General features: G+C 45.5%; 1 pseudogene; it reads right to left on the bottom strand.

Moving 5' to 3' along the window:
* Positions 1-510: 510 nt before the first annotated feature.
* Positions 511-2,634, bottom strand: LOC9661830 (annotated as a pseudogene).
* Between the last annotated feature and the right edge of the window lie 19,904 nt (positions 2,635-22,538).

The raw sequence follows: 22,538 nt of genomic DNA, 5'->3' as shown, positions 1-22,538 counted from the left end.
ACTAACCGACAAATAACTTTTGATACTTAAAGTTACATTTGCGACATTTCCATTTTCTTTTGTTCCTTCTTCCTCACAACATTGGTAGTGTCATCACATTGCTTACTGCTTGGATCTAGCATTTTTCTTATATTTCTTTGGTATAGGTCTTCCTCTAAAGATTTGTCACATTCTTAGCCTCATTTTCTACTCCTAATTTGTGCCATCACCCCTAGCCCAAAAATTTCACACAATATCCTATCTGGGGCAATGAAAGCCAGAAATACTGCCAAGAATAAGCTTAAGAGCTCCCATTCTACTCGTTACTAATCGATAATTTGGTGGAATGTGTCGAGGCTAACCAACAAGTCCACCCACAAACCCTAACCCCTTATAAATATGCCCGTGTATATGCTTCAAATATGCATGTCTATACAAGTGAAATCAACAATATAGTGAAGCCAAGTGTAAATGCCCACAATGATATATTTTCCTGCCACCAACAACTGCTGCTACTGAAGTGCTCATAAACTAATAAGGTGGAGCTACTGTTACTGAGACACTCTTTGTCAAGTGGCTTTCCACACAAGCCTGGATTTCCCAGATAGCTCGCTTGTCAAATATGATCATTTGCCCAGGGCCAAATGGAATCTTGCCCTCAAGCCTATTGAATGAAAGATTCAGAACTACCAATGAATGAAGTTCTTGAAGTGTGTTGGGGATGGGTCCAATAATGTTGTTAAAGGAGAAGTCTAGCTATACCATCTTGCCCAGAGTTTGGGGAATGTTTCCAGAAGAGTGGGTATGGGAGAGATTGAGGATGCAAAGTCCCACCAACTCACCCAAACTTGGAGGAATCACTCCTGTCAATTGGTTGGATGACAGATCAAGGGAGGTATCTAGGTCCATATATTTAAATTGTACTTCTCTTCTTTTGATCATAAGCAATATTGGTGGCCAATCTTGACAACCCGGCCAAGACTCGAATGAAAAGGAATTAAATGCATGTGATTTGCTTATAGAATCTGAAAGACATCCTTCAATTTGTTGCCTGAGAGGTCAAGGACGTGAAGGTGGGTCATGTTCCACAACCAATCAGGTATTGGTCCATGGAATCTGTTTCCACCCATGCTCAGCATTTTGAGATCTTTGAAATGTAAAAGAAAGTACAGAATTTTTCCAAAAAACCTGTTATCACTAATGATAAGATATATGATTTCTTCTGATAGAATTTGTGGTAGTTCACCTTCAAATTTTATTATGTGAGAGTGAAATATAATAGATAATTTTCATGTTTTGGAAGACATCTATGGCAAGATTTCCACTCAAAGAGTTATTATCAACCCAAAGAAGATATAGATCACTTGAGCCAATTTGGTAGAGCCCCAACTAATCTATTACCTCTTACATCCAATTCATGCAAATTACATGAAGGCCCAGTACTTATTCTCAATATTTCCCCAGTGAGCATGTTCTCTGGCAAATCTAGGAATTGCACGTCCCTTGAAATGGGTGGCATACGTTCATTAAATCTGTTCCCTGATAGATACAATTGTTCAATTGAAACTGTTGTCAAGAAATTTGTAAGTTCATTGGTATAGCATCAGTCAACAAATTGTTACCCAAGGAAAGATAACTTAAATTTGATAAATGTCCCAAGATCATTGGTATACTATCTGTGAAAATATTATATCTAAAGTCAAGGGTGATTAGTGCTCCCATTTGTCCTAAGCTGACTGGTATAGTACCACCGAACCTGTTATTGCTCAGGTGAAGGTTCATTAGTCCTCCCATTAGTCCTAAGCTGATTTGTATGTTGCTGCCAAACATGATGTGACTGAGATTTAAACTCTAGAGATTACTTAAATATCACCTGATAGAAAGTTGTAGGACAAATCCAGAATTCTAAATTGAACACCAAGTTGTGGTGGTAATGAGCCTGTCAAGGAGCAATCCTCTGGATGAAGCTCCTCCAAATGAGTCAAGTTCCATATATCTTTTGGGATTGGCAGAGTACCATTCAAACCACTCAAAGACAAAACTTTGAGAAGAGGAAGATGCATGAGTGATACTAGTATAAAACCTTCAAAAAGTTACTAGGTTCAATGTGTATCACCTCTAGCTTACTGCAGTTAAGCTCCTCAGGGATTGACCCAAAAATATTGCCAAAATAAATTTCAAGGTGACGTAGGTTGTTTAGCTGCCCAATTGACCTGGGTATTCCTCCGATACCAAAGTCATCCCTGAAAATCTCAAGTGATGAGAAATTGCCAGTAAATTCTGAAATTTCACATGACAAATACAATTCTTTCAGTTTCTTCATCACTCCAAAGTCTTTTGGTAGAGGGCCAATCAAGTTATTAAAAGAGAGGTCAAGCACCTCCAGATTTTTCAACTTGGATACTTCCAGACTGATAGATTGAGATCCCGCAAATCGAGCATTATAACCTGACCAGTAACATTATTGCAGATCACTCCTTCCCAAGACACACAGAGATTATGAGAATTTTCCATTGTCCAGCTGGATAGAGTGGTGTGATTTGATAAACCTCCTTTAAACGCAAGCAAAGCCTGGAGCTCATACATTTCCCATGCCTGGATACAAGCTGAAATGCAGAGCATTACATAAGCACCAAGAACAAGAGCCCCTCCCATGCCTGCAATGAACTAAATCTCTTCTCTTCTCTTTGCCACAAACCTCTGCTCGAAATGCTTTCCTTTTTATGTGGAGCAAGCGGCCGGAAAGCTAGTAGTCTGTGTCAGGGGCAAAGAAAAAGGAGAAAGAGTCCTCCGTGCTCGTGAAGGCTTCGTCCATACGGCAGTCTTTGTGGTCCAAAAGATTTTGCCTTAGTCTTAAGTCTATAGTCCCATGCTCATGAAGGCTATCCAGATCCAAGATGTGATCTACACAAGGACTTTCACACAATTGAGAAAGAGCTCTATAAGGTTTGGAAACATTGGCGAGCAACCTTGGCGGGTCAAAACCGCATGGGCCAGAAAGCTAGTCGTCTACCTGTTGCATGTCTGCTACCTTTGTCATCGAAGTTTGGCCATAACTGCTACAACAATGCGTTCCACCTCATGCTCCCGGATGAAACAGCGTCGAGTTGCTCCTCCACCTTGGCCGGCCGTAGTCCAGAACCTTAGTGAAGTAGCGTGACAAGACCACTGCCTCGGACACGTGTGCTGCTTCTCGATTTGCATGTACTGCCGCAGCTGGAGAGTTTTGAGGACGTGAGCGTACGTCAATGGCCTCCCAATCCCAAGCTCTTCCACCTTCTTTCTTCACAAGGCTTCCTTCGGTGTATCGAGCTGGCGGCTCGGTGAAGTGCTGCTTGTGCTTGATGTCCATGGCCGAGACGCAGCTGCCAGCTTTGAGCGATGGGAGGTTCTTCTCCGTGCCTGATTCTTCGTCTTCGTTTTCACTGGCAAGGCCATCTTTGCCCCTGTAGACGATCTGATAGCCTGGAAACTCCATGCTAGATGTCAATCGCAGGCTCACAATGGCTTTCAGATCCTCCACGTCCAGAGAGACGTGATTAAACACGGCTTGCTCCAGCTGACACACCATCGTTCTCCTCCAGATGAAAGCATACAGCCACAACGCATCCTGCTTCAAAACATTCTGGTAGAAGATGCTCGATGCCTGTCGGTCTTATCACCTTTGGAGCTTCCTGTGAAAACTTCCGGGGACTGCTGAGGACGTACTTCTTGCTGTATATCTCCTCGCCAAGCTTTCGAATGCTCTGTAAAGCTTCTGTGCCAGTTCTTGCCGTATCTCTCTTTTGGCTTGAGCCGAGAGCTGCATGCTGACCGTCTCCAAGCTTGCTTCCAAAAAGATACTGCTGGCGCAGAAGCTTTACGATGCCGGAAAGCTCACTTGCCCACTGGATAAATCTCTGCGTCCACGGTCCAGTAAAGCTCTTGTCCACAAACTCCTGGCTTATCTTCCAGGTTCACTTCCTGTCTCCTCTGTCCGGATCAGAAACTAGAACCATCCCCTGTGCTCCCTTGAGTGCTGTTTTGATCGGCTGGCGAGTACTTACAACACCTCTCACATTCTGGCCCTCATCCCTCCAGCTTGCAGCTCCCGTGTATGCATAATCTGCGTCGTCGCAATTGACAACTTCCAGACAAGAAAGCGTTTTTTTTTCTCCCTGTGCGTATAGAAAACATCTAACGAGGAAGATCTTACCTGTGATGTCAAGAATATAACGTGTAGCTTATCAATGCGGAGGCAATTGCTTGGAGTGTGGAGTGCGGTACATCGTCCTCCCCTCCCAGTGAGGCAAACCTTTGCGTCGAGGTTCTATCAGCTTTGCCATCGTTGCTGACTGCAAGACTTTGTCAACTTCCACCTGGAGCTGTGCATGCAAACGAGTGTCACGGCTTGCAAGCGTTGATTCGCAAGGAGAGTTTCTCACCTCTAGAAGAAGTGACCACAGCTTCGTGAAAACGCACAGATATCGTCCGCCATCACGGGTCTAGTTTGGGCCACCACGCCTCAAACACGCTCTCGGCTTTGGAGCCCGTCTGGTAGAGCTGCGTCCTTTGCCAGGTGTGGAACAACGGGTGATCCTCCACAGGCCAGATACAGCAACTAGAACCGTTTGGCAGCTTCTTCTTTATCATAGCCCCCCTGCAGGAAAACTGATCAGAAACGAGGGAAGATCCGAACGAAACAAGCTTGATCACCCAAGGCATAATCTGTCCTTCGAAATGTCCAGATAGAAGTTGGACAAATCAATCACCGCATACCGTTGCACCGATTGCATTCAAGTGGAAACACACAGAGTTAATAACTTGAACGGAAAGCTTGTATAGCAACCTGGAAGAATTTTCCAAACTGGTACTCGTCTAGGCTGTCCATTACGCTTGCAAGCTGAAGAGAGTGTACTTATCTGTTCCAGGAGGGTTATCGTACTCCACCCCAGTCAAAAACCATCGCCTGTGCTAACTTGAGCTTGGTCTTGTATGTTACCATAGCTCGCCACGTAGTTCTCTTCTAAGTACTTCTCTATTGTTTTGGCCTTGGCAGGAGACTCTACCACAGCCACCACCTTTCCCGTGAGAGCAGCCCGTTTTCTTGTTCTATCGTCTCTTTGGAGGAATCGATGGCAGTTGCACCTATTACTTCAGCTTTTTTCTTGTGTCTGGAGGATTTTACTCAGCCTCGGATGCCTGCTGGCTTTTGGCTTTCACAGCGAGCGGCTGGCATCTCAAACCGAAGCTAGCATAGCTTGAGGGCCATAAAAGTCAGAGGGAACAGGAAACAAGCAAAACATACTCGTTGATCGTTTGTGATCCGTTGAAGGATAAGTGAGCTGAAAAAGGATCCATCTCTGAACTAAAGGTTGAGGATAGTTGATCTCAAGGTATTGAAGGCCCTCCAAGTAGTATAGCAATGTCGTGGGAATGGAATGGAGTCCATCAAAGGAGTCCCGGACGAGCACCAAACATTTTCAAAACTGATGTGACATTGAGAAGAACTTACTTGGCCAATTTCTTCTTGGTGTAAATATCCAGCAGCCTTTAGAACACCAGCTGCTTTGCATGGAAATATCACCTCAAAGATCTTCATCTTCTTGCTTGAGCATGTTTTTGCAATCATCTGGTCCTGTTCTACCAGTGTCGGAAGTGATCTTTTGCCACCCTTGTCTCTTGAGAACTCCCAGGTACATGAACATTGGAGCTGCAACTTCCAACACCAGCTCCATGCCACCTGAGAGCAGCCTTGTTTTGCCAGACCGGTGTGTTGTTCCATTCCAAACTCTCGTGCTCTACCTGGGGCAATAGAAGTCAGAAATGCCGCCGAGGATGAGCTTGAGAGCTCCCACTCTACTTATTACTAACCGACGATTCAGTGGAGCGCATCGAGGCCAACTAACGTCTTCGTCCATAAACCTTAACCCCTTGTAAATATGCTCATATATGTGCTTTAAATGTGCATGTCCATATGAGTGAAATCAGCAAAATAATGAAGCCAAGTGTAAATGCTCATGATAATACATTTTCCTGCCACCAGTTGCTGCTGTGGAAGTGCTCATAAACTAGCAAGGTGGAGCTGCTGTTGCTAGGACAACACTCTTTGTTGAGTGGCTTTCCACACAGGCCTGAATTTTCCAAATATCTTAATTGTGCTCATCTGCTCGGGTCCAAATGGAATCTTGCCTTCAAGTCTATTGAATGAAAGATTCAGAGATGACAATGAATGAAGTTCTTGAAGTATATCAGGGATGGGTATAGTAATGTTGTTGAGGGAGAAGTCTAGCTTCTCTAGCTATACTATCTTGCCTAGAGTTTGGGGAATGTTTCCAAAAAAATGATTATTGGAGAGATTGAGGATGTGGAGTCTAGCCAACTCATGCAAACTTAGAGGAATCACTCCCATCAATTGGTTGAATGACAGATCAAGGACGGCATTTGATGGATCAAAATATGGAAATTGTCATTCTCTTCCTTTGACCATAAGCATTAATGTGTCACGAATATCATTGTTATGTTTGAATGCATATAATTGAAAGATATCCTTCAAACTTGTTGTGGGAGAGGTCAAGGACATAAAGGTGGGTCAGGTTCCACAACCAATCAGGTATTGGTCCATGGAATCTGTTTCCACCCATGCTCAACACTTTGAGATCTTTGAAATGTGAAAGAAAGTATGGAATTTTGTCAGAAAATTTGTTATCATTGATGATAATGTAGGCTGTGAGGGCCAAAGTGTACGGCTATAATGCCGTATACTAATATTAGCATAGTGGGATTTTAGTAGCTGTCGGATTGGTTTCAATCCGGACCACTTGCTCCTGTATATAATCTAGGATTTTTGGGTTAATTGATATGCACATTTCTATATTTCCTTTTCATATTCCATGCACTCACATTAGTGGAGGTGAGGGGCACTTTTGATTGTCCCTAAAGAATGTTTGGATTTGGGATTTTGGTTTAGATCTAACTTTTGCATCATCTAGATTTAGCTTTTTCCATTTCCTTTCTTTTGTTCTTCCCTTTCAGGATTTTGGTTTAGATATAGCTTTTTGTATTGTCTAGATCTACCATTTCCTTCTAGCTTTTTGTCATTTCTCTTCTTTTGCTCTTTCTTTTTTCGTTCATCTTCATGGCAAATCAGCAATCTCCTTCTTTGACTCTAGAGTAACAGTTGGTCCAATTGCTTGATGCTATGCGTTTGCAATTGAATAACCAAACTCAATTGATGGTGGCATTCACGGCACGTGGTCCAACTCCTCTTGCTCTTGGTGCCAATCTTTGCGTTCGGCCGGAGTTCTTTCGTGGGAATCCTGGGGATGATGTGTACCATTGGTTCGATCACTTCACGATGATTGCCACATATCATTCTTGGGATGATGCTTGACGTTTGCGTGAGTTTCCCATGTGTTTCCAAGGGACGGCATTGCAGTGGTACAATGGATTGAGCGCGGCCACTTGTGGGGATTGAAGTGTTCTTCCGGACGTCTTCAAACGTGCCTTCAGACATGCTGACGATTGTGATGATGCCTTTCAACAATTGCATCGTCTTTGCCAAGGGCCATCTGAGTCGGTGATGCAATTTGGTGTTCGTTTTTGAAGTCTTTTGCTTCGTGCGGAAACCAATATGTCGGAGCAGATCAAGCCAGGAATGTTGTGGCCAACACTTTGTCAAGATCTTGTTGGACTTGTGCATGCACTTTCTCCTACCACCTTTGACAATGCTCTTCGCTTGGCACAATGTTATGAGACATCACCTCTTCCACTTCTCGCTGCACGTCCTTCAGCTCCACTTCCTATGAGTGATGGTCCTATTCCAATGGAGGTTGATACTGCTGCTACTCGAGTCCAAGGACAAGGGCAAGGACGTGGTCGTGGCCGTGATGTTCATTATTGAGCGTGTGATGAAGTTGGTCATACTTATCGGCATTGTCGGCACTTTCCGGATTGGCGACCTCCATTTCCTGGGTGGAGACCTTGGTGTCATCAACGTCCCATTCGTGCTGCTGCAGTGGAAGGTTTGGACACCGTGGTGCATCTGGGAAACGAGGAGTCGCGGGAGTAATGGAGGGACCTTGCGCGAATAAGTTAGTGACCCCTCCATCTTTCTTTCGGGAATATCATCAAGGGGTTCACTCGCCACCGGTTCATCCAGTGTTTATTTTCCAAGCTCATTTTTATAACAAGAGGTTTCCTATTATTCTCTCCGTGTTGGTTGACAGGTTTGAGTTTATCTTCTATTGCTCGACCTGTTGCCACACGTTGTCGTTTACACTTGCGTCGTGCGGCAGACCCAGTTTTCATTCTTTATGGCAACGGCCTGTAAAGAAACAACTCTCCAAGGTGTCGTAGGCTAAAGGATCCCCGAAAGCATGACCAAAATAACAAAGAGTTCATCGGATGGGACCGAGTCGAAGATCGAGTCCAAGACCGACTCTGAGACCGAGTTCGAGATAGAGTCTAGGATCGAGTCCAAGGCCGAATCGGAGACCGAGTTCGAGACAGAGTCCAAGATCCAAATCGGGTCCGAGATCGAGTCTGAGGTTGAGTCCGAAGTCGAGTCCAAGATCGGGTCCAAGATCGAGTCCGAGATCGGGTCCAAGATCGAGTCCGAGATCAGGTCCAAGATCGAGTCCGAGATCGAGTTCGAGACCGAGTCTGAAGTCGGGTCCGAGATTGAGTCCAAGATCAAGTCCGAGACTAAGTCCGAGTACTAATACAGGTCAAGGGGTGAAAGCCCAAAGCGTGCGTCTCCCAGGGCAGGGGGGGGGGGGGGGGTGGGGGCCTGCAGGGGATTCCAAAAGTATAGTAGGGATAGTGAGGTCCAGGAACCAGTCTTGAAGGAACTCTCCAGTGGTGCTTTCAAACTAACTTGAGGTTGAGATTGGGGCCGAGGGGCCTTGGGTGGGAGTGAGCAGGGACTTGGGTGGTGCCGGAGGGGCTACCCCAGAAAATGCTCAAGAGCAGCTCCCACTCCCGAAAGGGGAATCGATTGTGGTTCTCCCGACTCATGTGGAGTGGTGCCCCACTTGAGTACCATGCGGCTCATTGGTCCTTGCCCTTCCTAGGGGCTTGGGCCTTCCTTCGGGATGGACGTGGGGGGGTAGAGGTACCCATATCCGGCCGTTAGGCCACAGTGTTTTGCCCTAGCGTCCCGAAGCAAGTGTTGCACCCAAAACTTGGGATTTAGAGGGTCCCATGATCAAGTCTTGTGGTACCAAGGGGTGTTAGGAACCTGGAGGCTTGGTGTGCTTGGTTGCTTGTGCCTGTGGGGAGTGTAGCTGAACCTTAAGTCCAGTCTAACCCAGGGAGGGGGATTGGGAGAGATTTGGGAATCCGTGGATGGATGGCTAACACTCCATTGTTCATGCAGTGAGTAGCTGAAACCAAGTAGAACCAAGTAGGAGCTAGTACCATAAGCGGGAACCTTGGCAAGGGAACTTAGCAAAAGCCAAGGCAGTGTTGGACAGATAGATGAGGTAAGCTAGCAAATTGGAAAGGAAAAATTTATGGCTTACACGGCCGTACACATGCATGTGCACAAGATGAGGCAGACATGGTTGTGCGTATGGGCAATCTCGAGCTTGAGTTGCAGTCATTACGGGTGGTGCTAAGTCAAGCTTTTGACCTCATTCTTGGTATGGATTGGTTGCAGCACAATCATGCCAAATGTGACTTTGAGGCTTCTCCTTTTTGTCTCATACTTCCTTATATTTCATCCATTCCTCTCACTTCCATACCTCTTCGTCCCTCTACTTTTATGTAAGCGACTAATTTTTCCATTCTACTTTAGTCACTTAACCACACCTTCGACCACTTGGAGGAGTCTCACTCACAACCTCCTTAAGTCCAATTCAGGACTTGGACTTGCTAGCCCCAAGAATGGCATCCATGCCACTCAACACTTGCACCTGGTCCAAGTGCTCCACGTGTCCGGTCCCAAGACCGACACCCAAAGGTACCACTGACATCTCGGCCCGTTACGCTAAGGCCATGCCCATTCACCTTTGCTGCACTAGTGGTCCAATACCACTTGCATCACCATCCCGTCTCTCCAAGACTGGGCCATCGGTCCACGAGTGGTCATCCTAGATCCACTCCTTAGCATCCTTAGGATGCCCACAGACCTGGGGAATCGCCTTCCCCAAAGTCCCTTTGTCAATTCCTACCAAGTCCCTTTTTGCCCCTAGCCGTGTTTGCCAACACTGCCACTGGATCGAGGCCCACAGGCCCGACCACTAAGTCCCATGGTCCTCTGGGACTTCCTCACCACACGACTGTGTCCTTGGTCACTACCCCAGAGGACTGCTCCTCTTCCTTTCCACAGTCTAGGCCTTTGGGACAACATTTCGGAACACCGTGGCCTTACGCGAGCCACCTGGGTACTCTCCCCGCCTTTCGCCTTTAGGTGCTCTAGCCATGGGCTTAGAGCGAGGTTCCGTTGAGCCACACCTGGTATCCAAGTAGGTAGTGCCACCCACACTTGGACTGGGAGCATCGGCCAGTCGATCTCCCGGGGGAACTAGAGCTGGCTCTTGAACACTTCACCAAGCTACCCCGCTTGTCGGTCCGTGTTCACTCTAGTCTTGGACTTCCCAGTGGGCAGCTCATCACCCAACACTGGGTCCGGCCTTCCTGGGCCAAACTGGCCTTTCCTGGCCAAACTGGCTCCACTGCAGTCCTCCCCCTACTATACTTTTGGAGCTCACCAAACCCCCCAGGGTCTGGGAGACGAACGCTTTGGGCTTTCACCCTCTCAGGCTCCGGACTCGGACTCGGACTCGGACTCGGACTCGGACTCGGACTCGGACTCGGACTCGGACTCGGACTCGGGCTCGGGCTCGGTCTTGGCCTCGGCCTCGGTCTCGGTCTCGGTCCCGATCTCGGTCTCGGTCTCGGTCTCGGTCCCGGTCTCGGTTCCGGTCTCGGTCTCGACTTCGGACTCCATCTCGGACTCCATCTCGGACTCCATCTCGGACTCCATCTCGGGTCCATCTCGGGTCCATCTCGGACTCCATCTCGGACTCCATCTCGGGTCCATCTTGGACTCCATCTCGGACTCCATTTCGGACTCCATCTCGGACTCCATTTCGGGTCCATCTCGGGTCCATCTCGGACTCCATCTCGGACTCCATCTCGGGTCCATCTCGGACTCCATCTCGGACTCCATCTCGGGTCCATCTTGGGTCCACCTCGGACTCCATCTCGGACTCCATCTCGGACTCCATCTCGGGTCCATCTCGGACTCCATCTCGGACTCCATTTCGGGTCCATCTCGGGTCCACCTCGGACTCCATCTCGGACTCCATCTCGGACTCCATCTCGGGTCCATCTTGGGTCCACTTCGGACTCCACTTCGGACTCCATCTCGGACACTCCCACGTGTCATGTGTTGGTCCTTTTGGGTCCCCTTTTTGGAGCCTCGCCTTTTGCTCGCTTCGTGCTCGTTCCTCGAGCACTTCGTTGGGAGTTCCACTCCTGCTCTTGACTTTTCAAGTCGGAGCTTTTGGTCCAAACGTGTTACGCTCGTTTGGCTCTCGCTTCGGCCTCTACCATGTGGCGCCCTTCCGGCTCCACTTTGGGGCCTAGGGATTTTGTGTCTCACAACTCCACCACCCATAGACGAAGTTCGATGTCCTCATCGAACGGTAAACCCTTTCATAAAGTAACACCCACACGTGTTACCATTTCCATCCTTGGCACCTAGCCAATCTTTGTCTATGGTTTGACATCAAAGGCTCACCATGCCTTGTCCATCCTTTAAGGAGCGTAGTCTCTCCAACTTAGAGACTAATTGGACCACATGTAATGGTTCTCTCCTTTTATTGGTTTAGTTCTCGCTAAACCTCTTAGAGACCCTTCTCTAAGTCAATCCCACTACTCCTTCTCGAGTAGTCTCAATTTCCATCGATATAACCTTTGCACTTTGGAACTTTGAATTTTGACTTCTTGGAGTCAATTTCCTAGGTGTCTCCAACACCTTGCATTGCACAGATTGTGCGACTCCACTTCCCTATCCTAGGAAGTTCATTACTTGAGGGCACCATCATCCTCTCTTCTATTTCGTGCCACCTTGGGCACTAAGTTCCATTTATCACACTTTGTGCTAGGGTTGTCCATCGCCCTATCATTTGGCTACCTTACCGCTCCCTCCCTTGGAGCTTCCACTTTCGCCAAATCGGAGCAATTCGGAATCCCTCCTTGGAAACACACTTCCTTTCCCGCAACTTGTTAGCGTCCAACACATTAGTGTTCCTCGCCTAACTTCGTCACTTGGATTCCTTCCAAGGGATTCCACGGCCCTATCTTGGCCACTCATCTTTTGCTCCTATCCGTTGATTGTTGCACCAAGCAACATCGAATCTCTACCTCCCTCCTTGAGGTATTGTTTCGGTTCCATAGCAAAGACTCTTCTTTGCCAAGTCCGGAGGATGTTCACCCCTAGTACGTCTCTTTAGCATCTTCTGCTATGGGCTCTATCCACGGCCCAACTTCGTGACCCTCCCATGGGTCTTTTATAGAGACTACTTTCCTCGGACTCACTATGCCATCGCACGGACATAGTTTATTTCCCTTAGGTGCTCTTCCCACTTGGTTATCATGACCAAGCCACACCACCTTAAATAGTTCAATTTCAACATTTTGAACCAGGAACTTCATTCCTTAGCCAACCAAGGACCTTGTCCTTTTCTGGCCATAAGATCACCTAGTGATCTCACCTTGGCACCTTAACAGAGTTGCCAAGAGGTACTTGGTTTTCTAGACCTCCAAGTTGTTGACTATAACCCCGGGGGCATCCCCCACACTTGGCGGTGCACCCAAGCTAGCCCTTACGGCCAAGGGTTCATAGCAACTGAGATTAGGTGTCCCCATCTCACTCACCACGACCTTGGTGCCACTTGCACCAAAGTGTTCAAGTTAGATATGCTGAGCTTTCACACTAAGCAATCTAACCGTGCATCACGACTCTGAGGCATCCCTCGCTTGGCGGTGTGCCCAAACCAGTCTCCCCACTGAGAGTCCATGACCACCGAAATATGAGTGTCCTCATATTCCAAACCATCACCACGCCCTAGTGATTTGGGACTCGAACCCAAGCACTAGAGGGTCGGGACTCGAACCCAACCTCCGTATATGCATCTACGGACGGCATCACACTAGATGCCTGGCGTGACTCCCCACGCCGGTGCACCAACCTATTTTTAAAGCGCGCTACAGATCACAGCTTAGGAACCTAGTTCCTCCACACTGCCAAGTCCTCTCACTTGACATGTCTGTGATCATGCATGGACTCCTCCATGCTCGGCCCCATGGCCCACCCTTTTTGAAGTTATCACCTTCAACTAGGGTCTTTGTTCCCCCGACGTGCCAATCTCACTTGGCAAGTCCTCCGACCATTGTAACATGGTTCCTGCATAAGCGTGAAAGTCCTTGACCATCGACTTTCGTTCAAAGCCCTCTCTTTGAACACTCGGGAACTACTTCCCTAACCTTGATAACCTTGCCTCATGGCAAGCTTCAAGACCACGCTTCTGCTGCGCCACTCTGATTTCGCGCGTTCCATGAACCATTTACACTTGGCCTTTCTAGGTACTACGCTACCTAGAATCGTCTTTGGGAACCTTGAAGGAACTCTGTCCCTCAGCTTGCTAAGGCCTCCCTTTTCGCAAGCTTTATAGTTGCCATATAGTCTAACATGGACAATTCCATATTTTAGACTCTCCATGGCATCACGGTTGCTAGCAACAACATCCTCGAGCACCCTCTTGATTCTCCACTCCCAACTTTCATAACCACTGTTGGATATGCCCTTTGATTTCTATGGTTCAATTCCATCCCAATACTACTTGCTTTTGGCTTCACACCTTTCCTTCGGTCATTCTCCTCCAGACTAGGAGGATAGCTTTGCACTTTCTGTCATGCTTTAGCAAGTATTATTAGGGATGGACCTACCCAATAGCCTAGGGAGTGGTTCCTCAATCCGGGTATGCTCACCTTATAATCCCACACACTGGGATTACATTGTTGCTTATGGGCCTTTACATGCCCATCACTAGCCTTGCCAAAATTCCATTTTTGGCTTTGTCCAATTCGGGTAGACAGTCCTCTCCTGTCTCCGCAACCTTGGACATTTGGATAGCACCTTCTATCCATCATTCGCTAGGGACTTAGTCCCTTGGGCTTTATCCATTGCCCTCGCGACATCAAACACCACCTTCTGGTGTTCTAGAGTGTCCGGGTGTCCCAATGATGGCTTTCTTGACAATGAGTATTTCCTTTTATGACATTAACTTACTATATCGCAACATAAGCAACTTATCCCCCGTAAGGGTATATCCAACTTCCTTATGCTATTAAGAAGTCTTGGGTAGCTACCTTCTACCCGTTTAACCAGTTATTTTGCACCTCTTGCTTAGTTGCCTCATAGTTGTCAAGTCCTACAACTCATTGCTTGGTGCTTTCACACCTCCATCATTATCTGGGTCACCACACTCCAACTGCATGCTCTGCAGCTTAGGCTATGCTATTCCCATTTCCATTGGGATTCCTTTGGCAAGGGGTTCTCATGAACCCACCAACATAGCCTCAAGGTATCACACCTTGGCACATTTGGTGTCTTCACACCATCGGCTCCACGAGCCTACCTCTATGACATTTCCCCTTCGTGTCTAAGTCTTTGCCAAGACCAACACCGCTCTTTCTCATGCCAACCATCCGTTAGCACTGCACCATAGAGATCACACACAACTTTATGTCAGAGTTGTTTTCTTCTGGGAACACCTTTCCCATAACTTTAGCATGGCACATTTTGCCATCGATGAGATACCCTCTGTTCTCATCCTTGGATCCTATGATCCCCCCCATCCTTTGTGGGGTACAACACACCTCAGTCCAAATGCTTCCATCAGTCCTTTTAGGACCATCGCTTGACTCTACTTGAGTCATCCGGCAGTTTTGGACTTGGTTAATCCACAGACCCGTAAGGTCCTACTTGTGAGGCACTAGCTCACTGGAATACCCTTCTTGCATTCCGGTCCTACTCAAAAGGACTATTTTCACAAGTGTTACTCCGACACTTGATTTTGTTATCTGGGGGCAACCTTTGCCCCTTAGGACTACTTGTCCATGTGATGAGAATACCAACTCATCCACTTAATACACCCCCAACTCCTTGGGTTGTTCCAGCATTTATTAGAGGTAGCCCCAGCTACCATTTCAAGGATTTGAGTCCTCTTCCGTATTTGACCTTCCACGGTCATTACCTTTGGTCTCACATTCATGAGCACCAACCTCAACTATATGAGGATAATCTTGTGACTCCTTTATTGTTTTGGAGTCTCTATCTTTCCCGTGATCCCAACTTTAGTTGTTTACCACAACAACCTAAGCCAATTTGCTGAGACAAATGCTCATCCGGATCACATCCTCAACTCAATGAGGAAAACCTTGCATTGTTCCCAAGATCCCAAAGTCGTTCCATTATTGGCCCTTTTCTATCCACCACCTCGTCTACAAGTTCACACATGAACTGTAATGGAGAGCCATGTCTTCCCGACTTGCTACTCCTTAAGGATAGGCCCACTCCTCGGACCTTCCGATGCCAACACTAGTGGTGATATACTTGAGCACCAATAAAAGTCGGACTAAGGAACAGCTCTGATACCAAATTGTAAGCGACTAATTTTTCCATTCTACTTTAGTCACTTAACCACACCTTCGACCACTTGGAGGAGTCTCACTCACAACCTCCTTAAGTCCAATTCAGGACTTGGACTTGCTAGCCCCAAGAATGGCATCCATGCCACTCAACACTTGCACCTGGTCCAAGTGCTCCACGTGTCCGGTCCCAAGACCGACACCCAAAGGTACCACTGACATCTCGGCCCGTTACGCTAAGGCCATGCCCATTCACCTTTGCTGCACTAGTGGTCCAATACCACTTGCATCACCATCCCGTCTCTCCAAGACTGGGCCATCGGTCCACGAGTGGTCATCCTAGATCCACTCCTTAGCATCCTTAGGATGCCCACAGACCTGGGGAATCGCCTTCCCCAAAGTCCCTTTGTCAATTCCTACCAAGTCCCTTTTTGCCCCTAGCCGTGTTTGCCAACACTGCCACTGGATCGAGGCCCACAGGCCCGACCACTAAGTCCCATGGTCCTCTGGGACTTCCTCACCACCCGACTGTGTCCTTGGTCACTACCCCAGAGGACTGCTCCTCTTCCTTTCCACAGTCTAGGCCTTTGGGACAACATTTCGGAACACCGTGGCCTTACGCGAGCCACCTGGGTACTCTCCCCGCCTTTCGCCTTTAGGTGCTCTAGCCATGGGCTTAGAGCGAGGTTCCGTTGAGCCACACCTGGTATCCAAGTAGGTAGTGCCACCCACACTTGGACTGGGAGCATCGGCCAGTCGATCTCCCGGGGGAACTAGAGCTGGCTCTTGAACACTTCACCAAGCTACCCCGCTTGTCGGTCCGTGTTCACTCTAGTCTTGGACTTCCCAGTGGGCAGCTCATCACCCAACACTGGGTCCGGCCTTCCTGGGCCAAACTGGCCTTTCCTGGCCAAACTGGCTCCACTGCAGTCCTCCCCCTACTATAGACTCGGACTCGGGCCCGGGCTCGGTCTTGGCCTCGGCCTCGGTCTCGGTCTCGGTCCCGATCTCGGTCTCGGTCTCGGTCTCGGTCCCGGTCTCGGTTCCGGTCTCGGTCTCGACTTCGGACTCCATCTCGGACTCCATCTCGGACTCCATCTCGGACTCCATCTCGGGTCCATCTCGGGTCCATCTCGGACTCCATCTCGGACTCCATCTCGGGTCCATCTTGGACTCCATCTCGGACTCCATTTCGGACTCCATCTCGGACTCCATTTCGGGTCCATCTCGGGTCCATCTCGGACTCCATCTCGGACTCCATCTCGGGTCCATCTCGGACTCCATCTCGGACTCCATCTCGGGTCCATCTTGGGTCCACCTCGGACTCCATCTCGGACTCCATCTCGGACTCCATCTCGGGTCCATCTCGGACTCCATCTCGGACTCCATTTCGGGTCCATCTCGGGTCCACCTCGGACTCCATCTCAGACTCCATCTCGGACTCCATCTCGGGTCCATCTTGGGTCCACTTCGGACTCCACTTCGGACTCCATCTCGGACACTCCCACGTGTCATGTGTTGGTCCTTTTGGGTCCCCTTTTTGGAGCCTCGCCTTTTGCTCGCTTCGTGCTCGTTCCTCGAGCACTTCGTTGGGAGTTCCACTCCTGCTCTTGACTTTTCAAGTCGGAGCTTTTGGTCCAAACGTGTTACGCTCGTTTGGCTCTCGCTTCGGCCTCTACCATGTGGCGCCCTTCCGGCTCCACTTTGGGGCCTAGGGATTTTGTGTCTCACATTTTACTTTTGCTTCCATTACTTTTATTCCCCCAGTATTTCCTCCTATGTTTCCATCTTGTTCTGCTCTTCCCTTTTCCGATCCCTCCGACGATCTTTGTGTTAAAGCTGTTGACTAGCTCATGAAGGAGTATTCTGATCTCTTTGAATTTGACCTATTGTCTGGGGCCAAGATTGCCACATGTCATCCCATTCCAACCAGGGATGTTCGTCCAATCAAGGTTCCTATTAGTCATTGGTCACCCAAGAAGATCAAGATTTTACGTCCAAACGTCAAGGATGTTGTTATTCGGAAGTTGTGGAGTCCTTGGGCATATGAACCTCATCTTGTGACGAAGCCTGATGGGAGTATTCGTTTCTGCATCGACTATCGTCCGTTAAATGAAGTGACGATCCCGGATGTGTACCCTCTTCCTCACACGGCTGATCTCTTGGATCGTTTAGGGCGAAGTCGTTGGTTCACTAAGCTAGATCTTGCTTCTAGGTACTGCCAAGTACCGATGGCTGAAGAAGATATTCCTAAGACTTCTTTTCGTACACCATTTGATTTGTACAAGTTTTTGGTGATGCTGTTTGGTTTGAATAATGCTCTAGCAACTTTCTAGTGAATGATGGACGAGGTTCTTTGTGATATGTCAGAGGTGACTACTGACTTCATTGATGATGTTTTGATTCACTCGGAGGGGACATGGGAGGAGCACATTTGTGTGTAAAGTGTTGGATAGGTTACGGGACGTTGGTTTAAAGCTGAAGTGGTCGAAGTGCGTGTTTGGGTCCAAAGACACAACTTATCTTGGGTACCATATTTCTCGTGAGGGTTTGCAAGTTGATCCTGACAAACTTGTAGCCGTTCTAAAGTTCCCTACTCCGAAGTGTGTAAATGATGTGCAGCGCTTCCTGGGCAAGTAGGATCCGCCAGGCAGTTGTAGTGAGCCAGCGCCAAGTTCATGCCATGATAGATGTTGGCGAAGTTAAAAACCTGCTGCGTCTCAGGTGGATGACACTTGATCACTTCCATCATTATCATCCAGTTCTTGCTGAGAGGAGAGTCCGCCACCGTGTTAACAAGTTTGTAGCATTTGAGAGGCAGATGGTCACAGTAATGATCCACCACCGCCAGCGCCTTCCTCTTAGGGAAAATGAGAGAGGAAAAGGAGAAACGCTAGCCTTTTCCTATACAGCTTCCATTTCCTGAGCCTAAAAGCAGGAATCAGAGATTGAGAAGAAGCCCCAAAACTCACCTCAATTAGAGCATCTAAATCACTTGGGAGCTCGTCCTTGACATTCCATTCACTGCATACAAAGTTGAAAGCAAGCACGATTTCCGCTATCTGTAATAGCTCAAATAACATCTTGGAAAGAAAGAGAGAGAGCACTTGCTAGAAATAAGTAAATACCCAATAGTCTTTGCATGGAAAATGGCACTTGCGTAAAAGGTTATCCAAAAAAATTTAATTATAAAATTATTTTTAGTGTTGATGGATATCCAAATTATTATAGACCTGATAATGGTTGCATATTTCTAAAAATTGGGTGCTATATTGATAATCATAGGGTAGTGCCTTATAATAAATACCTTTTTAAAAAATATAATGCTCATTTTAATATTGAAATTTGTGCTACTATAAAAAGTATTAAATATTTATTTAAATATGTTTATAAAAGTTATGATTATGCTACAATTGAAATCCATTCAACAACCCAACAACCTGATAATATTTTAAATTAGAATGAAATCTCAACTTTTTTAAATACATATTATGTATCTACTCTATAGCCAATATGGAGACTCTTTAAATTTAAAATGCATGGTCATTCAACCTTTATAATCCATCTTCCGATTCATCTTCCAAATTTTTAAAATGTTTATTTTATAGAAAGTTTTGCACAAATAACACTTCAGAAAACTACTCAAAATGGTACGATGTTGAAAAAATAGTTTAAATTAAATATAAATGACCTAATGCTAAACAATATATATATCCTGAAATCTTTTTATATTATACATTTAACTCTCATACTCATAATTGGCAAATTTGACATATAAAAAATGTCATTCCCCAAATGTATTTTATATCGCCATCCATTGTTATGTTAGCAATATTTATTTTTCTCAGTTGTAAAATATTTATAAGAGTGTTAAAAAGAATGTTTTACCAGTACCACCAAGGCCATCAATGAAAATGTATCGATTATGCTTAGTTGGATGATCAATAACATTAAAAATATCATTAAAAATATTTAACTATTCTTGATTAAATTGAGGAATATTTTGTTCAACATTTTGATATATTTGTGTTGAGTTGACAATATTTTCATCATCAAAATTTTCAAATGGGAAAGATACGTGGTAGTTTTGATTAGTTTTGCCATGCATTCTCATTTTAATTTTTGTATCATGTAAAACATTTTCATAATGAAAAAATTGAATTTTTTTGCATGAAATCTTCATAGAGGAAGTCTTTAAATTTATCCCATAAGAAGTAAGGATCTTTTGGAGTGCAAAAGATATAAAGTAATACAAATAATTATTTTAATTGTGATGACATTTTAAAAGAGTAAGTATTTTTTAAACATTTTTCCCATTCAATATCATCACCTATAAACCCCATTGCATCTGCAACTTGTTGAAATGTGTCATAATAAATATTATTAACTGTCTTGAGATCTTTGAAAGATGGACATAGAACATAAATTGTTTCAAGTTTTGTAAAAATGAATAAATTATGGTGATTATTTAAAAATTTATCTTTGATAAAAAGTATGCAGCTTACTAAAAATGATGGTTGAATGGCTTCTCAAAGTCAGAAATGGTGAAAATTTTCAAAATCTACCATCTTTACCTTCTAACTTTGTTTTATTACCTTATATACAACTAATTTATTTATTTATTATTAATTTGGTCTACCCTTCAGTACTTGATATTTCAAACCCTTATATTGCAGCCAATTGAGTCATACTTACCCTACTTAACGATGACACATTTGCAATTAATAACACTATTGTCTCTAAATTATAAAATGATATATATATCTACGAAAGCATTGATTTTGTTGACACTAAACATCCTAAAAAGCTTTCCAACAGAATTCTTAAATTCTATAACACTTTCTGGTCTCCCACTACATAAACTCTCTCTCAAACAAAGTGTTATTTTTATCCTCCTAAAGAATATGTCTCCATCAATAGGACTATGCAATGGCACACTTCTCATCTTGAAAAATGCACTACTAAATATTTTAAATTGTGAAATTGTGATGGGGCAATTTAAAGGGACAAAATTTGTTATCCTATATATCACATTAATACCATTAAATATTGAAATTCCATTCAAAATGTCCAAAAGACAATTTCCAATGCCAGGGACGGACATTTGACTGAGTTAGAGTTTACTTGCCCCACCCAATTTTCACTCATGGACAACTTTATGTGGCTTTATCAAGATGCACATCACCATATGTGTAGTGCACCTTATTTCTCTCCCCTTAAGCCAATTGGAAAAGGGGCAATTGCTTGATGAGAGAGCCCTTAGTGGTTATTTTATCCCCATTTATCCCCTAAGGTTCCAAGTAGCTACACTCACCCCCCCTTTAGAGATGTCCTACAGGATACCTTCGTCCGTGGATACTCCACAGTCCCACAGTGGATACCTTCGTTCGTGGATACTCCACACAAAAGGAAGGACGTACGCACAGTGGATACCTTCGTCCGTGGATATTCCACACAAAAGGAAGGACGTATGCATGGATGCCCAATACGTACAATTTCAAATTTAGGGATAGAAATATACCTTGCTCAAGGGTATATTATATTTCTGAATCTACCAATCCTTCCATTGTGTAGACCATGTGTAGACCATCTGAATCTACAGTATCCACACAAAAGGAAGGACATACGCACAGTGGATACCTTCGTCCGTGGATACTCCACACAAAAGGAAGGACGTACGCATGGATGCCCAATACGTACAATTTCAAATTTAGGGATAGGAATATACCTTGCTCAAAGGTATATTATATTTTAAGTAGCCACTAATCAATGGGAATCGAACCCGTGCCATTTGCTCCGATACCAACTATAACACACTTTATCTCTCTCCCCTTAAGCCAACTGGAAAAGGGGCAATTGTTTGATGAGAGAGCCCTTAGTGGCTATTTTATCCCCATTTATCCCCTAAGGTTCCAAGGATCCACAGTGACAGTATATTCAAATCTCATCCCATGATCACATGCATTACAATATGGACTTGGAATTAAAGTTCAAAACACCACACACAAGGGTCACTTCCTTCCTCAAAATCCTTCTGTTTTTACAATCAATACTAATATAAAACCTTTTTGTAAACCACCTAACATTTGTTGGGTAAATACTCATGATTACATAGCATTTCTCTCTTTCCACTCCCATCTGCATCTGTCCATCCAACGACTATGGTTTTTCTCAGCTTTTGACCAGCACTTCTTTGACATTTTGGAGTTTAGAAACATTTTTTACCATTATTTGTTCTTCATGAAGAAAAAAAGAATTTGAACAGTGGGACAATAGCATGGCTATCTCCACCACATTTGATTCCTCTCCATGATGACAAAACTAAGCAAGGATCATCACCTATCCACCTGTAAAGTTCTGGTGGATTCCCAAGAGTGTGCTTGAAAACTTGCAAGGCATCCGTTGGAAAAATAAGACTAAGGATGATCCAAGAGGAGAAGACTATGTAGCAATAGTTACTAGCTCCAGGTTGTGCAAAGATGAAGAGCATGCCCATATTCCATAATGCCAAAGCTAATAGTACCATTGAGCTTCACAAATTCATAGAAACCTCCATATGATCATTGTTGCTGCCCCTTGAGAGCAAAAAAAAGAGCACTTCCAATCTAGCTGCTGCTGCTGCTGCTGCTTGGGTTGACTAGCATTTCCATTCCAGAGAAGAACCTCAAACCCCTTAGAGAAGAGGGTATCCCAACATCTGCCAATCTAGAGGAGCAAAGCAAAAGGAGAGATACTTACTCACTGGTTAGCATTGCATGCAAAGGAAAAGACTAGGAAAATACCAGGACAAGACCCTCTTTTCTCTCATCTCTGTCCTATGAAAGAGGCTTTGGTCCAAGTTAAAGTGATTGGAACTAATGTTGTCACAGAGAGAGAGAGAGAGAGAGAGAGAGAGTCGGACAGGAGTGGAAAGAGAG

The sequence above is a fragment of the Selaginella moellendorffii genome, unplaced genomic scaffold, assembly GCF_000143415.4.
Source record: "Selaginella moellendorffii unplaced genomic scaffold, v1.0 SELMOscaffold_91, whole genome shotgun sequence".
In the NCBI taxonomy this organism is placed as follows: Eukaryota; Viridiplantae; Streptophyta; class Lycopodiopsida; order Selaginellales; family Selaginellaceae; genus Selaginella; species Selaginella moellendorffii.
Note: the sequence above shows the minus strand (reverse complement) of the source record. Positions and strands in the feature narration are given on the sequence as shown.